General features: G+C 42.5%; 1 pseudogene; it reads right to left on the bottom strand.

Annotated features, from left to right (window-relative positions):
* Positions 1 to 13,483: 13,483 nt before the first annotated feature.
* Positions 13,484 to 14,084, bottom strand: LOC139412399 (ARL14 effector protein-like; annotated as a pseudogene).
* Between the last annotated feature and the right edge of the window lie 2,635 nt (positions 14,085 to 16,719).

The raw sequence follows: 16,719 nt of genomic DNA on the forward strand, positions 1-16,719 counted from the left end.
ATCTTACATTTGAGTGACTTGAACGGTCCTCCATTTCAGCCATCTTCAGCTGCATCTTCTCCAGTTGTGATTTTCCATTTGCTTTCCCTATTTTCACCTTGCAGATTGTCCACCTTAGTAGACAGATTGTCAATTGGTTCACCAACTACTTCTCAAATAGAGTTCAGTGTTCCAAATCGGAGGGCCTGTTGTCCGGACCTCTGGCAGTCTCTATGGGGGTACCACAGGGTTCAATTCTCTTTTCTCTGTATATATCAATGATGTCGCTCTTGCTGCGGGTGATTCCTTGATCCACCTCTACACAGACGACACCATTCTGTATACATCTGGCCCTTCTTTGGACACTGTTACCAAACCTCCAAACGAGCTTCAATGCCGAGCTTCAACGAGCTTCAATGCCATACAACACTCCTTCCAATTGCTCTTAAATGCTAATAAAACTAAATGCATGCTCTTTAACCGATCGCTGCCCGCACCCCCCCGCCTACTCTGGACGGTTCTGACTTAGAATATTTGGACAACAACAAATACCTAGGTTTCTGGCTAGACTGTAAACTCTCCTTCCAGACTCACATCAAGCATCTCCAATCTAAAATGAAATCTAGAATCGGCTTCCTATTTCGCAACAAAGCCTCCTTCACTCACGCTGCCAAACATACCCTTGTAAAACTGACTATCCTACCGATCCTCGACTTCGGCGATGTCATTTACAAAATAGCCTCCAACACTCTACTCAGCAAACTGGATGCAGTCTATCACAGTGCCATCCGTTTTGTCACCAAAGCCCAATATACCACCCACCACTGCAACCTGTATGCTCTCGTCGGCTGGCCCTCGCTACATATTCGTCGCCAGACCCATCTATAAGTATTTGCTAGGTAAAGCTCCACCTTATCTCAGCACACTGGCCACCATAACAACACCTATCCGTAGCACGCACTCCAGCAGGTATATCTCACTGGTCATCCCCAAAGCCAACACCTACTTTGGCCGCCTTTCCTTCCACTTCTCTGCTGCCAATGACTGGAACGAATTGCAAAAATCGTTGGAGACATTTCTCCCTCTCTAACTTTAAGGATCAGCTGTCTGAGCAGCTTACCGATCGCTGCAGCTGTACATAGCCCATCTGTAAATAGCCCATCCATCTACCTACCTCATCCCCATATGGTTTTTATTTACTTTTTTGCTCTTTTGCACACCAGTATTTCTACTTGCACATCATCATCTGCACATCTATCACTCCAGTGTTAATTTGCTAAATTGTAGTTACTTCGCTACTATGGCCTATGTATTGCCTTACCTCCTTACTCCATTTGCACACACTGTATATTATTTTTTTCTATTGTGTTATTGACTTTACATTTGTTTATTCCATGTGTAACTCTGTGTTGTTTTTTGCTGCACTGTTGTGCTTTATCTTGGCCAGGTCGCAGTTGTAAATGAGAACTTGTTCTCAACTGGCCTACCTGGTTAAATAAAGGTGAAAAAAAATAAATCCCTTTCATCCTTCGCTCAACGTCGATCGTAAGAGCTTCAACAGTCTCTAAAAAGTCTCTTGATGTTTTCTGTTGAGTGGTTCCACCACCTCAGCTAACACCCGTTGTAGTATATCCTTGAGAGAGTTCTATTGCTTGGCTAATGCCTCAGAAATCGCACCAGCTATGAAGGGCTCAGTTTCAGTGCTGAGGGCTGTCTTCTGACGCATAACTATGGAGGAGGAAGTCAGAGAAGTGTCGTTTTTCTTGCCTCCTTGGGTAGTCGGCATTGGTAGTCAGTCTTTGTTGTTTGTCGTTTAAGAGTTCCTTATAGAAATAATGTAATAAAATAAATATGAAAAAGGGAATACCTAGTCAGTTGTACAACTGAATGCATTCAACTGAAACATGTCTTCCACATTTAACCCCTCAATGAACCATAAACAATTAATGAACATGCACATGTGGAACAGTCGTTAAGACACTAACAGCTTACAGACGGTAGGCAATTAAGGTCACAGTTATGAAAACTTACGACACTAAAGAGGCCTTTCTACTCACTCTGAAAAACACCAAAATAAAGATGCCCAGTGTCCCTGCTCATTTGCGTGAACGTGCCTTAGGCATGCTGCAAGGAGGCATGTGTGGCCAGAGCAATAAAATGCAATGTCCGTACTGTGAGACGCCAAAGATAGCTGTCCATCCTGTCTCCCTGTAGCACTGACATGTAGCAATACCTACACAGGATCGGTACATCCAAACATCACACCTGCGGGACAGGTACAGGATGGCAACAACAACTGCCCGAGTTACCCAGGAACGCACAATCCCTCTATCAGTGCTCAAGACTGTCCGCAATAGGCTGAGAGAGGCTGGACTGAGGGCTTGTAGGCCTGGTGTAATCACCAGCAACAACGTCGCCTATGGGCACAAACCCACCGTCGCTGGACCAGACAGGACTGGCAAAAAGTGCTCTTCACTGACGAGTCGCGGTTTTGGCTCAACTGGGGTGATGGTCGGATTTGCATTTATTGTCGAAGGAAGGAGCGTTACACCGAGGCCTGTACGCTGGAGCGGGATCGATTTGGAGGCGGAGGGTCCGTCATGGTCTGGGGCGCTGTGTCACAGCATCATCGGACTGAGCTTGTTGTCTTTGCAGGTAATCTTAACGCTGTGCGTTACAGGGAAGACATGCTCCTCCCTCATGTGGTACCCTTCCTGCAGGCTCATCTTGACTTGACCCTCCTGCATGACAATGCCATACTGCTCGTTCTGTGTGTGAGTTCTTGCAAGACAGGAATGTCAGTGTTCTGCCATGGCCAGCAAAACTATATTGGACTGCACCAGATTTGCCAGTTCTTGCTGTGAGATGTTACACCAGATGTGTGAGATGTTAACCCATTATAAACTCAGCAAAAAAATAAACGTCCTCTCACTGTCAACTGCATTTATTTTCAGCAAACTTCACGTGTAAATATTCTTCCATCAAGGCACCTGCAAGTTCCCGGACATTTCTGGGGGGAATGGCCCTAGCCCTCACCCTCCGATCCAACAGGTCCCAGACGTGCTCAATGGGATTGAGATCCGGGCTCTTCGCTGGCCATGGCAGAACACTGACATTCCTGTCTTGCAGGAAATCACGCATGGAATGAGAAGTATGGCTGGTGGCATTGTCATGCTGGAGGGTCATGTCAGGATGAGCCTCCAGGAAGGGTACCACATGAGGGAGGAAGATGTCTTCCCTGTAATGCACAGCATTGAGATTGCCTGCAATGACAACAAGCTCAGTCCGATGCCGGTGTTCAGCTATGGTATAACTGTACCACCGTCAGAAAAAAAATTGGCCCTAGGACGAGTTACGGTTTACAATGCTTGCCAAATATCAGAACTCAAAATCAAACTGATCATGTAGTATAATGTGCGTTAGGTGTATTTTGGACCATTTTCAATGATGTTGACTACTTTAACATGCAAACGTCACGCCTCTCACCACGTGTTAGCTAGCGTCCAAAAAATTGGTACATAGGTCCCTCTTCACACAAAACATATTTGTAGAGAAGGTGGAAAGTTTTAAGTTCCTCGGCGTACACATCACATACAAACTGAAATGGTCCACTCACACAGACAATGTGGTGAAGGCGGCACAACAGCGCCTCTTCAACCTCAGGAGGCGGAAGAAATTTGGCTTGTCACCCAAAACCCTGACAAACTTTTATAGATGCACAATCAAGGGCATCCTGTCGGGCTGTATCACAGCCTGGTACAGAAACTGCACCGCCCTCAACCGCAAGGCTCTCCAGAGGATGATGTGGTCTGCACAACGCATCACCGAGGGCAAACTGCCTGCCCACCATGACACCTTACAGCACCCAATGTCATAGGAAGGCCATAAAGATCATCAAGGACATCAACCACCCGAGCCACTGCCTGTTCAAACCGCTACCATTCAGAAGGCGAGGTCAGTACAGCTGCATCAAAGCTGGGACCGAGAGACTGAAAAACAGCTTCTATCTCAAGGCCATCAGACTGCTAAACATCAATCACTAACTCAGAGAGGCTGCTGCCTACATTGAGACCCCAATCACTGGCCACTTTAATAAATGGATCACTAGTCACTTTATACTATGCACTCTAAATAATGCCACTTTAACCCCCAACAACAACTATTTTCCAGACGTCGATTAAGGCAGCCCCCTGCACCGGAAGTGGCCTCTCCCGTGGTGGAGGGGAGACTGACCAGCAGTTTAACAAACCATGGCTGCCGCAGAAATAGTTACTGTCACCGCAGGGTCACTAGACTATGGTGCATTTTTCTCAGTTGAAACCTGCAGGACTGACTTTACTGAATGCAGCAGAGCCTGGCCAGCTAGGAACATGGCTAACTTTCCCTACCATTGCTTCATTGGTAACATAAGCTCCAGATCTCTTTGCTCCAGTGCAAAGTGTACATTTTAGTAACAATTTATTTGACAGTCTGGTTAACAACATGATTAGTTATCGTCCATCAGGAGACCTACAGACACTAGCCACCACCCTTCTTGGTTTGGTCCAACCAGTTGTGTAAAGCACTTAACCTAAATAACTACTTAAGTAGTTATTTAGGTTATCTATACTTTACTCATTTATATTTTTGACAAGTTTTCCTCCACTACATTCCTAATGAAAGTACGTTTTACTACATACATTTTCCCTGACACCCAAAAGTACTCATTACATTTAGAATGCTTAGCAGGACAGAACCAATTCACAGACTTATAAGGAGACCACCCCTGGTCAACCCTACTGCCTCTGATCTGGCGGACTCACTAAACACAAATGCTTTGTTTCTAAATGACGTCTGAGTGTTGGAGTGTGCCCCTGGTCCTGGCTATCTGTAAATGAAAAAGAAAACAAGAAAACGGTTTGCTTAATATAAGGAATGTGAAATGATTTATACTTTTACTTTTGATAGATAAGTGTATTTCAAACCAAATACTTCTATACTTTTTCTCAAGTAGCATTTTGCTGGGTGACTTTCATTTTTACTTAAGTCATTTTCTATTAAGGTGTTAACTTTTACTCAACTATGACAATTGGATACTTTTCCCAACACTGGATTTATCTTCAAGTGTGAGCATGGTTGGTGAAGGTGTCAGAAATTATAAACTATATGTGTTTCCCATGCGTTGGCAGTGTTACATGTTGTTTCTAGTGGGAGCACACACATCGCTGATGCATTTAAGCCATTCTGCCTTGTGTTTTGACACAGATAGTCTCAAGGTGTGAGCTTGCTCCCCTTGTGTGGGTGAATTGACCTTGAGTTACAGACCTGAGCCTGTCCACGTACCAAAGGAGCTAAACCACTATATTTACACTTAGACAGACAGGTAAGACAAATCTCACTATTCCAAGGCAACAGAGCTTAAAAGATTTGAGTCCACCCCCGTGCAAGGTATAAGAAAGGTCCTTGTCGGATTAAAGCAATCATATATGGAGCAATACCCTTATGATAATATCTATACGTGCAGAGGATAACAGAGCTGGGGCAACCCTTCTTGGTCACTAAATCAAAAGGGAGAACAGGTGAGCATGTTGACTTTGTAGACTCTTGTGTTCATTGCTGATTTCATTGACTATCTCTGCCTCTAAATTTCATTCCTTAGCGTGTGTGTGTGTGTGTGTGTGTGTGTGTGTGTGTGTGTGTGTGTGTGTGTGTGTGTAAACTAGTGTATATCTGAATGGCATGCGTGTTACCCCTGAATATTTCTGTTTGACTGTCATTTTTGTATTTGTCATGCTCAAAATAGATGATACAACTTGTGGAGAGGTAGAACTTGATCTGGAAGGGTTCCAAGGCAGTATGATCTTTTCAATGTGACTAAACTGAATAGAATAAAAATACAGGACAACTGCCATTGATAAATTGATAGTGTAATGTTTATTTGAATTCTAATGGTTTTATATTGTGTGAATGTTAAATTTTTACCATTGTTGAAAAGTTGAAAGACTTTCATGAGATTTGATTTTGAGATGGACTGTACAAATGTAATCTCTTAATTGTTTCCCCTTTTCACCTTCTCATTTGCTTGGGTACCCTGACTGTAGCGTTTAATAATGCAATAATATAATAATACAATAACAATACATTTTTCCTCATTTCAAAAGACTCCGTGTAGCACAGATTATTTGATAAACTAATTGGCGATTTAATCTGAACATTTCATGTAATCTAATTCAACATCATTTTGGTGATACATTTCTCCTCCCTTCTTCCTTCCCCTGGACGCCTGCATTGACTTACATCAAATTAATTTTTATAGATGATCTTATCTTGTCCACCGCACAGTAACAATAGCCTTAAGCTGTCACTCTTTGCACCCTTCATCCTGGTCACAAACATCTAAGAGGGCTATGTTGATGTAGAATAATCTATTCTCTTAATGAGTGAAGTAGCTTCCAACGAAACCTACTATTGGTTTTGGCTCATGACCAAACAGAAAATGACTCATCTGACTTTGTCTGTATTCTTCATGTGATTTGATTAGAATCTCTCTTTGCGCATCTGAATATCTCAGATTTTGATGGCATTATCTCTGACAAACATCTTTAACAGAGCCACAGCAATGTCCCCCGAGCGGTTGTGAATCACTGATTGAAATGGTAGATAAAGGCCATCATTTTAGATGTCCATTTGGGAGACCAAGAGGGAATATTATGTGGTCTGAGAAAATCTAATTTAGGAAACCTGCCACTATGGCCATAATCATATTCAGGTTATAAACGAAGTGATACAACAGGTGAAATACGTTTGTCTGGTGCTATGGCAAATGTGGCACACATAACCCTATATGCCACCCTTCATATAGGATGACATTTCCTTAATGATTTGGGGTGCCCTTATAAAGAGAGTCTGAAGGCCTTATAAGATAAACGTTGTTTAAAGTGTGACCTAACATGCTGACCAGACCGCTTGGGCACATCCGCATGCACCATTGCACGCACGTTGATTTTGTCCACCCACACCAGATGCGATCAGGACATGCAGGTTGAAATATCAAAACGAACTCTGAACCAACCACATTGTGGAAGCATTATGTACTGCACACACTTAAGGAAGTTGCAGCTGGCCATCATGGCAACACTGTGGATGACACCAGTGAGGGCGGGGACAGACTGCAGATGTGGCAGCCGACTAAACAACATGAGTCACGGAAGCATCACCATCACCATCTGCGCCGGCATGTGCGAAACAACGGTAGCAAAATAGGGATACACAGTACCTATTTAGGGTTGTGTGTTTATTAGGTACCAAACTGGACAAGACTGACTGAAACAGGGAGGGCCTACCTGGACATATTTTTATTTTCTGATACAAAAAGATCTCTGTTGAGTGCCCTAATGAACACAACACTGTTGTTTATCAAAGAAGGTTACAATTGTTTTTCATTACATTGAGTTATATTATGTTGCATGTGAGCTGTTGTGTAATATATTGTAGTGCAGCCATGCTACAGTGTCTGCTGTTTAATTTAATTGTCTAGGACTATGTGCTAATTGAGCTAAATCATTAATTATACTATTTGATGTTGCACTAGCACCGTTTGGTAAATACTGAACAAAAATATAAACACAACATGCAACATATTCTAAGATTTTACTGAGTTACAGTTCATATGAGGAAATCAGTCAATTGAAATACATTCAATAGGAACCTAATCTATGGATTTCACATGCCTGGGCAGGGCATAGGCCAAACCCACTGGGGAGCCAGACCCAGCCAATCAGAATGAGATTTTCCTCACAAAAGGGCCTTATAACAAACAGAAATATGCTGTCACACAATGGCGCCGACGGAGATGGCAGCATCGCGACTAGCTCTTAAGCAACTCTGCAGTATTTTGTTTGTTTATGTACTATTTTTTTTAAACATTATTAGCTCAGGAATTGTTTTGTGTCATTACATACAGCCGGGAAGAACTATTGGATATTAGAGCAGCGGCAAGTCAACAGAACATCCAGCATCACGACCAGGATTACGACTTCCCTGGAGCGGATCCTTTGTATGCTCTCCCGAGAGCAATCACACTTATTCCAGAGGCTGACCCAAAACAACGCCGGCGAAGGAGAGGTACTAGAGGCGGTCTTCTGGTCCGACTCAGGAAGCGTGCACACCACCCACCGCTCCCGAGTATTTTACTGGATAATAAAATTGATGAGCTCAAGGCGAGAGTTGCTTTTCAGAGGGACACCAGGAATTGTAACATATTCCGCTTTACGGAAACATGGCTCTCTCAAGATATACTGTCTGACTCTGTAAAGCCAGTTGGTTTCTCAGTACATTACGACAACAGGAACAAACATCTCTCCGGGAAGCAGAAGGGTGGAGGTATATATTTTATGATTAACGACTTATGGTGTAACTGTGATAACATACAGGAACTCAAGTCCTTCTGTTCACCCGACCTAGAATATCTCACAATTAAATGCAGACCTTACTATCTCCTGAGATCATTTATGTCAATAATAGCCATAGCGGTCTACACCCCCCCCCCAATCGCAATATAAAGAGAAGAAAAAGCCTGGAAGGAAGAGAAATTACTAGAAACGATTCGGTTGACCGTTTTATGTGTGGATTAATTTGGCGGAGTAGAGGACCTTGTGCATTTCAAGTAAAATAACAACTCAATGCTTGTATCCCAGGACAAATCACCTAGCAACAGCAAGCTAGCTAAATAGGACAAATTAGCTAGCAAGTGCCAGCTAGCTATGCACGATGGCGCACTCGCGCAGCAGATTTGGGTTCCGTGTAAAACATTAAAGAGTGTTAACCCTCGCATGGCTGACAGCCCAGATGGTATCCCTAGCCGTGTCCTAAGAGCATGCGCAGACCAGCTGGCTGGTGTGTCCACAGATATATTCAAATCTCTCCCTATCCCAGTCTGTTGTCCCCACATGCTACGAGATAGGGACAATGGTGGCTAAGAAAGCAAAGGTAATTTAACTAAATGACTATCGCCCCATATCACTCACCTCTGTCATCATAGCTCAGAATTCAACACCATAGTACCCTCCAAGCTCATAATCAAGGTTGAGGCCCTGGGCCTGAACCCCGCCCTGTGCAACTGGGTCCTGGACTTCCTGATGGGTCACCCCCAGGTGGTGAAGGTAGGAAACAACACCTCCTCTTCGTTGATCCTCAACACTGGGGCTCCACAAGGGTGCATGCTCAGCCCCCTCCAGTACTCCCTGTTCACCCATGACTGCGTGGCCAAGCACGCCAACTCAATCATCAAGTGTGCAGACGACACAACAGTAGTAGGCTTGATTACCAACAACGATGAGACAGCTTACAGGGAGGTGGTAAGGGCTCTGGGAGTGTGGTGCCAGGAAAATAACCTCTCACTCAACATCAACAAAACTAAGGAGATTATAGTGGACTTCAGGAAACCGCAGAGGGAGCATCCCCCATCCACATCGATGGGACTGCCGTGGAGAAGGTGGAAAGCTTCAAGTTCCTTAGCGTACACATCACTGACAAACTGAAATGGTCCACCCACACAGACAGTGTGTTGAAGAAGGCGCAACAGTGCCTCTTTAACCTCAGGAGGCTAAAGAAATGTGGCTTAACACCTAAAACCCTCACAAACTTTTACAGATGCACAATTGAGAGGATCCTCTCGGGCTGTACCACAGCCTGGTACGGCAACTGCACCGCCCACAACCGCAAATCTGTCCAGAGGGTGCCTAACGCACTACCCGGGGCAAAATTCCCACCCTCCTGGACATCTACAACACACACTTTTTGAAAGGCCAAAAAGATCATCAAGGACATCAACCACCCGAGCCAGAAGGCGAGGTCAGTACAGGTGCATCAAAGCTGGAACCGAGAAACTGAAAAACAGCTTCGATCTCAAGGCCATATCAGACTGCTAAACAGCAATCACTACCGGCTACCTATAGACATAGATTAGGATTCAATGGCCATTTTAAGGAAATTAAACACTGGTCACTTTAATAATGTCTCTGTATCTTGCATTTCTCATCTCATATGTGTAAACTGTACTCTATACTATTCCACTGTGTCTTAGTCCAATGCCGCTCTGACATATGTATGTATATTCTTAATCCATTCCTTAATTAGATGTACGTGTATTTTGGGTATACAGTTGAAGTCAGAAGTTTACATACACCTTAGCCAAATACATTTAAACTCAGTTTCTCACAATTCCTGACATTTAATCCTATTAAAAATTCCCTTTCTTAGGTCAGTTAGGATCACCACATAATTTTAAGAATGTGAAATGGCAGAATAATAGGAGAATGATTTATTTCAGCTTTTATTTCTTTCATCACATTCCCAGTGGGTCAGAAGTTTACATACACTCAATTAGTATTTGGTAGCATTGCCTATATATTGTTTATCTTGGGTCAAACGTTTCGGGTAGCCTTCCACAAGCTTCCCACAATAAGTTGGGTGTATTTTGGCCCATTCCTGCTGACAGAGCTGATGTAACGGAGTCAGGTTTGTAAGGCCTCCTTTCTCCTTTCTCGCTTTTTCTGTTCTGCCCACAAATGTTCAATAGGATTGAGGTCAGGGCTTTGTGATGGCTACTCCAATACTTGGACTTGGACTTGTTGTCCTTGTTGTCCTTAAGCCATTTTTCCACAACTTTAGAAGTATGCTTGGGGTCATTGTCCATTTGGAAGACCCATTTGCGACCAAGCTTTAACTTCCTGACTGATGTTTTGAGAGGTTGATTCAACATATCCACATAATTGTCCTACCTCATACCTTTTTTTCCAGAGGTCTTGGCTGATTTCTTTTGATTTTCCCATGATGTCAAGCAACGAGGCACTGAGTTTGAAGGTAGGCCTTGAAATACATCTGTAGGTACACCTCCAATTGACTCAAATTATGTCAATTAGCCTATCAGAAGCTTCTAAAGCCATGACATCATTTTCTGGAATTTTCCAAGCTGTTTCAAAGGCATAGTCAACTTAGTGTATACTAATTTCTGACCCACTAGAATTGCGATACAGTGAATTATAAGTAAAATAATCTGTAAACAATTGTTGGAAAAATTACTTGTGTCATGCACAACGTAGATGTCCTGACTTGCCAAAACTATAGTTTGTTTATAAGAAATTTGTGGAGTGGTTGAAAAACTAGTTTTAATGACTCCAACCTAAATGTATGTGAACTTCCAACTTCAACTGTTTGTTGTGAAACTGTTAGATATCACTTGTTAGATATTACTGCACTGTCGGAGCTAGGAGCACAGGCATTTCACTACACCCGCAATAACACCTGCTAAACACGTGTATTTGATCAGTAAAATTTGATTTGAAATACTCCTTTGCCTCCCACCCCCACAGATGATCCTGCAGGTGAAGAAGCAGGATGTGGAGATCCTGAGCTGGCATGGTTACACATGGTCTGCTGTTGTGAGGCCGGTTAGACGTACTGCCAAATTCTCTAAAACGATGGAGGCGGCTTATGGTAGAGAAATTAACATTCAGTTCTCTGGCAACAATCCTGCAGTCTGCATGCCAATTGCACACTCCCTCAGAACTTGAGACATCTGTGGCATTGTGTTGACAAAACTGCATATTTTAAAGTGGCCTTAATGCCCCCCAGCACAAGGTGCACCTGTGTAATGATCATGCTATTTAATCAGCTTCTTGATATGCCACACCGATCAGGTGGATTTATCTCGGCAAAGGAGAAATGCTTACTAACAGGGATGCAAAAAAAAAAAGTGTGCTTAAAATTAGAGCGAAATAAGCTTTTTGTGTGTATGGAACATTTCTGGATTTTTTTATTTCAGCTCATGAAACCAACACTTTACAAGTTGCGTTTATATTTGTGTTCTGTGTAGCTCACAATGGCAGCAGAAGAGTAGCACAATGAATCATGCAATAAAAAAAATGCAGACTGGTTTGAGCTGTCTTGCCAAGTCCTATGGTTATTGCCATGCCATTAGTTGACTATACATCACAACAGATCTGGGACCAGGCCAGTGTTTCAACTTACTGGTATGAATGCGGTCATTGACAGGATCTGAACTATCAGAGCAAATGTTTGCCACGCTCCCAGGGGGTGTGTAACTTCAAGGAGTGGTCCTACGAGGTCGACCTGAAAGGCTGTCCATCTGGGGCCATCCCCTACATCATACCTGTTGCCAAAAGCTGACTGCATCAAATGCAAGACAGACAACTCCAACTATGATCGCATAAGCATGGCAACACCCAGCTGTGTAGTTAACCCACTAGAAGCGTAATACTGTAGAGTTGAACTGTGGCTGCTCCAACACCCTATGTAAAGCAACAGTTGGACTATTTTATGATACTGTTGCCATCATTGATGTGCTCACAGAATAAAACACTTAAGTCAAAGTATTTGCTTTTAAATACTCAAGTATCAAAAGTAAATGTAATTGGTACAATACACTTAAGTATCAAGTAACAGTATAAATAAGACAATTATATTAAACAAACCAGAGCCGCGTGTTCTTTTTTAATTTATTGATACCCAGGGGCACAGTCCAACACTAAGATATAATTTACAAACGAAGCTTGTGCTTAGTGAGTCCGCCGTATCAGAGGCAGTAGGGATGCTCTCTTGATAAATGTGTGAATTAGACCATTTTCTTTCCTGTTACACATTCAAAAAGTAACAAGTACTTTTGGGTGTCAAGGAAAATGTATAGAGTAAAAAGTACATTATTTTATTTAGCAATGTAGTGAAGTAAAAGTAGTCAAGATATAGTAAAGTACAGAACAAAATAATACTAAAGCAGTACTTCCCAGTATTTTTACACCACTGTGACTATGGGTCATTTATCACTACCCATAAATAGACCTAATATGTCACAGAAAATAATTTTGAAATTGCACAAAACACCCTTTATTGGAGCTCATCTGTGGTAAAGCAGCACACTAGTTTTAGCCGCTTAACACCTCGTGGACATTTGAAGAAATTGATGCAAAACCACACATACAATACTGAAGAAGCCACCAGTCACATCACCGATAATTATTCGAAACATTTTAATAATGATTTAAGACCAATGTAATTGACAGCTGTGGGCACAAAACAAATATGTAAATCACTAATCAAAACAAGTGGAAAATTTCAAAAACCATAATGCAGAAAACAAAACATAGAAAATTCCTCACGCATGCATACTTTCGAAAAAGGTCATATACCTTTTTTCCCCCTTGCATGAGTTCTCGTAGCGAGGCACCGGTGATGTGTATGTCCATACACTTTCTTGAATTGAACCTCTGTACAGGAATTAAACTACATATGCAGTGTCTATAACACCTGGTTGAAACCATTGTGGGAGTATTATTTCTTATTCATTTACTCTTGATACATAATCAAATCAAGTTTATATTTTGGCAACTTCAGACCATTTCTTATTCTCGCTCTACAGAAGAAAAAAAAAAAAATAAAATATATATATATATATATATATTATTGATCTCAACAACAGTCATAGTTGAAGGTCTAAGTGTGGGGGAGACTAGCCAGCGTACTTGTTGCGGATGATCTCGCCCCCGCCTCAACCTGCGCGTAGAGCCACTTGCGGTCACAGCGGCACTCCACGCCACACCTGCGAGAGCTGCACTCGGGGCAGGGGTAGAAGCAGCCCATGCAGTCCGCGTCCAGGCAGTCACACATGTCCTTGCCGCAGGAGAGCAGGCGCCCTTTGCTGTCATACACTTTGCTCTTCGCCCCTATAGTCTGTCTGCAACTACACAAAAACGGGAACGTATGACAGCCCTGTCCGTTTTCTCTGACCTGCCTCCTGCAAGTAACTAAATTCTGTGTCTTGCACCATTTACAGAATGACACTACTTTTTGCTGGATTACCTTCTCCCTTACACTCATTTTCACTGACTAGTCTCTCCAGTAAAAAAGGCAACAATTTGAAACGCAATAATGAAAACAAGCATACATTGCAGCCTTTGAGGAAAGTAGCAGAGCAGTGCACCAATGCAACATTTGAAGAAAGAGTTTGCTAACGATAGTTTGAAGTCCTTTACTCCTTACCAGTAAAATCTTATTTCTGACCCTTTGATAAACTTGTTGGTGCAGCCGTTTACTGCACAGGTGACAGGCATGATGAACCTCCTGCTCGTATGGTCTGATGCCAATTTATTTAGTAACAATACAAACTTTCAGAAGCGCGCTTCCACAACTCCTGTGATTATTCTTATATTATATAATAGCGGTCTGCAAACAAACGTTTGCCGCCACCTACTGTGCTGGAGTGTGTAGTCAATCACGGTTTACAACATTAGCGCCACAAGTCTAAATCCTCTTACCTAACTCAGTACTTCTGATAAAATAAAAAAGAGCCCTACGAACTTCCAATAGACCCTTCCCAATCACTAAAATTCCTTCCAAACCCCACCAACCTCAATGACCCTACACTTCAATCTTTCCCTCTCGTCAACATACTTACAACAATGTAACACATGCTCCACTATTTCATGACCATACCTGAGACAAACCATTCACATGCTTGCCAACCAGCTGTAATGACGAGTGCAATGTCCTGGAGCAAACACATCCTCTTCCTTCCTAATCAGACCTATGAATCTTGGTCCACCGACCTTTCTTTGGAGGGTATATTCTGTAAATGCCGGCTCTTGGGCTCAGAGTCCCATCACTTCTGCCACACATCTATCAAAATGGCTCTAATCTTACATTTCGCCTCACCTCTAACCAGTGGAACATTAGTATCAATTATATCTTGTTTTAAAGCACTTTTGGCTAACTGGTCTACAATTTCATTCTCTTCCACACCCGAAAGAGCTGGGACACAGCAGAATCTCACTACCACACCCAGTCTCTCAATTCTGCAAAATAACCTTATTACTTCCAATAGTAGGCCACTCCTATTAGATTTTCCAGATGATAAACAATTCAATACAGACAGGAAATCTGAGCCCACCATAATTCTGACAAGTTGTATGTCCTCCACCCACTAGAGGGCAACTACTATCGCCAACAGTTCAACTGAGTATGCTGACAATTTGTCTATTAGTCTTCAACATATCTGCACATCAAATTCAGGAATGTAAACACCCGCTCCTGAGCGACCCACTATCTGGGTCCTTGGATCCATCTGTGAAAAGTGCAAAAAAATGCATAAAATCTTCTACCAATGTACTTGTCAATCAGTTTCACTATATCACTGACTTCTGACCAATCTTTCCTTTTCTCTACCAAGGTTGGATCAACAACAGGATCTGGGAGTAACCATGGAGGAACATTCTCTATCACCACAGAAGGGCCAACCTCAAACCACTCTCATCTGCAAGCATTTCCAACTGTCCAACCAAAACCACTGCCTTGTCTATTAGTATATTCCCAACAGTCACCTAGAACAGTAGCAGTGGGATGGTCAACCTCACAGCCTAACCCAATAAGCTAATAACTATTTTTTCTGCTGTTTTTCCAAAGGCATCTCACCTGCCTCCAGAAGTAAGAAACATAAGGATATTGATTTAAAATGCACCATTACGTATCCTTAAAAACATATATAAAACTATGTACTGGATTCTGTCCAGCCTCTGAAGCCAAGTCTTCGCTGCTGTTTCATAAACTATACACCAGTAATCAATTGTCGTCCTGATCGGAGCTCTATAAAATATCCATCAACGATTGTTTGCACCCTACTCGAACGCATAAGATTCACCACCTTCTTACACTTTGTTTCAAAATGTATATCGCTCATTGAACCATAGACCTAAATATTTGTACTTAAAAACCCTCCCCATAAGCTGTCCATACAGAAACAACGGTATATTATCAGCAACTTTCTTCTTCGAGAAGAACATACAGCAAGATTTCACCGCTGACATTTTAAAACTGAACCATCTTTCAACATCCATCATAGCTTGTTGAATAGATTTGGTCACATGAGAGATATTCCTTCCCCTCTTCCAAATAGCTCCATCCTCAGTATATTGGGAAGCCCCAATACTTGTATTCATTTAACCTTTGTTTAACTAGGCAAGTCAGTTGAGAACTAATTCTTATTTACAATGACGACCTACACCGGCCAAACCACGAAAATGCTGGGCCAATTGTGCGCCGCACTATGGGACTCCCATTCACCACTGTTTGTGATACAGCCTGGAATCGAACCAGGGTGTCTGTGGTGATGCCTCAAGCACTGAGATGCAGTGCCTTAGACCACTGGAACCGCTTCAGAAGTTCCAGCTAGGCAGGCTAACGTTATTTGGCTAATTGATTTGCTAGCTATCACACAGTAAGCATATATTAATAATTATATACATGCCATCACAATTTACTGTAGCTACCGGTGGCTGAAAACACAATCCTCGCGGGATGAACGAGTGTAAGGGCGAGCCATTAAAAAAAAAAAATCCTTCATTTTTTTTCTTAACAACAAATCAATACAGGAAGTACATGTGGGTTTAAAAGCACGAATCATTCCTTCCTCACCTAGCAAGTGTGTACTCGTCAGACGGCACCAGCAGTGTCCAATTAATTTGAGGAGTTTGTCTTTTAAGTGTTTGGACTGAAGCCATTGTTTCCTTTTGATTTAACCAGGCAAGTAAGTTAAGAACAAATTCGTATTTACAATGACTGCCTACCGGCTTTTAACAGTGGGTTAACTGCCTTGTTCAGGGGCAGAACGACATATTAAACTATAATATTTTTCTATGGCATTCGGTAACCAAAGCAATGCTCCTTTTCGCCGCCTGGAGGATGAGCATGGTT

Source organism: Oncorhynchus clarkii, chromosome 6, assembly GCF_045791955.1.
Source record: "Oncorhynchus clarkii lewisi isolate Uvic-CL-2024 chromosome 6, UVic_Ocla_1.0, whole genome shotgun sequence".
NCBI classification, from domain to species: domain Eukaryota; kingdom Metazoa; phylum Chordata; class Actinopteri; order Salmoniformes; family Salmonidae; genus Oncorhynchus; species Oncorhynchus clarkii.